Raw genomic sequence first — 2,005 nt, 5'->3', positions numbered from 1 at the left:
TTGAATAATAATTGATGAAATTTTTATATATATATATTGGAACATAAACTCAGACTTATTCAACTGTTCCAATACAAAAGTCTCAATAATTCAAGTTCAGTTTTCACTGAACAGTGAAAACCACCAGGCATGTGATAATGTGAGACGGAGTAACACCAAACACTTTAAAATGAAACTTTTTCACACTAGATTCCAATAACTTACTCTACAAACCTCAACTGTTTAGAGAATAAAGACAGCAAGGTGCAAGTACTCACGTGTTATTCCAGTGGTCCTTTACTTTCCAGAAACAAATTGCACGTGCTCAGTTACGAAAACAACACTGGAAGTAAACACTGACTCACACAACTTCAAGCTATGGCTGACAAGACGCGACTGGCCGAATGCGTCGGCTTCGGCAGCCTGGTGAATCGCCGACTGAAGCGCTGCCCGCGGCCTGAACGCCAACTACTTCATACATCGTGTTCTGCATCCCCATTGGTACCGTCGGCATACAAATCAGTTTCTTTGAGAAACAATATAAAATATTCATGGATGCATGTCATTTCTAGATTCGATGAGAATCGCGACAATTCGACATCTCCAATTGAGTTTAAAAGACATCAATATGACGTCTCCAAGTACAATCACTCCAGGTATTTTGTAACAAGCTGCGATGATAATAATAGTTTACCAAAAAAGTGTGATCTTAGAACAGGTACCGTAACACATAAGACCTAACACTACTGCAACATGCTTTTTTGAAAATGATGCCAGAATAAATCGAAGGCTTGTGCGTGTGAGTAATGTGAGGAAAGATAGAGATAACGATGATGATGGATAAATGGTAAAGTTTAGAAGTGTGTTTCCAACCACTGGGTAGTGGTTTTGAAGCTTATAATTAGTTGTAATAAGTTGGGCTGGCTTCAAGCAGTGACATTTGGGTGCCGCCGAGAGTAAGTTATCTAATATCTAATCAGAGCTATTAGATTAGGTTCTGTCTGACTGCTGGGACACACATACTGCCCTATTTGATTAACATAGACGAGAAAGAAACTGAAGTAGTTTGCAATAGAAAGCAGTCATCCTTCCAATGGGAGTAATAAGAATACGTCACTTATCTGAGCAGCAATTATTGGATATCACGTTTATTCCAATAGCTGGTTCAATCAATTCTTCAGGTATCAGATTCACAATTATGGAAATTATTTGCCAATAGGTCAAATAATGTTTGTATAGCATAATACATGCATGAAACGGTTAGCCAATGAGAATATTCTCAATGATAGTTTGTCCTGCTTCTATAATTATTGTTCTTCAATAAAACCCTCCATCCTCCATCAGGTAGACGTAGCCTGCTCAATAGTAGTTTAACCTACAGTAAATATATTACCCATATTACCTATATTACCATATAAGCCCAAAAATCGAGCTTGAACAAAGTGAGGAACAATATGGTTTTCGACCAGGCCGCAGTACAGTAGATCTTATATTCTCCATAAGACAACTGATGGAAAAGAGCTGGGAATATAATAAGAAGATTGTAATGCTATTTATAGACATGGAGAAAGCGTATGATTCAGTGGATAGGCAAGGTTTGTGGCAGGAAATGGAAAATTTTGGGATTGAGAAAGAACATATTGGCATAATAAAGGAGATGTATAGGGGATATAAGTGCAGAGTAAGAACACAAAGTGGTTGTACAGACGAGTTTGAAGTAAGGAATGGGCTAAAACAGGGAAGTATTCTATCACCAGCCTTGTTCAATGTAGTTATGGAAGGAATGAGTAGACAAGTGAGAGAGGAAGTAGGAGAAAGGGATAAGAAAATGATATTTGCGGATGATATGATGATTTGGGGAGAAACAGTTGAGGATGTACAGATGCAGTTGGATGCTTGGAGCAGGGTTATGGAGAAATATGGTCTGAAAATAAGCAGGGAAAAGAGTGAAGTAATGGTTTTTGGAAGGGATGACAATTTTGCCGGAGATATCAGATTGAATGGAGAACCCCTGAAAAATGTTGGA

At 38.2% G+C, this 2,005-nt stretch overlaps 1 non-coding gene across 1 annotated transcript in view; it reads right to left on the bottom strand.

Moving 5' to 3' along the window:
* Positions 1-548, bottom strand: part of LOC111050632 — a 13,993-nt gene extending 13,445 nt beyond the window's left edge. The window contains exon 1 of the transcript XR_005571769.1: positions 258-548. This is a non-coding gene — a transcript (uncharacterized LOC111050632). The remainder of the gene's footprint in view (positions 1-257) is intronic.
* Positions 549-2,005: the final 1,457 nt, after the last annotated feature.

Source organism: Nilaparvata lugens, chromosome 7, assembly GCF_014356525.2.
Source record: "Nilaparvata lugens isolate BPH chromosome 7, ASM1435652v1, whole genome shotgun sequence".
Classification (NCBI taxonomy): domain Eukaryota; kingdom Metazoa; phylum Arthropoda; class Insecta; order Hemiptera; family Delphacidae; genus Nilaparvata; species Nilaparvata lugens.
The sequence above is the reverse complement of the archived record's forward strand: the minus strand, read 5'-3'. Positions and strand labels throughout refer to the sequence as shown.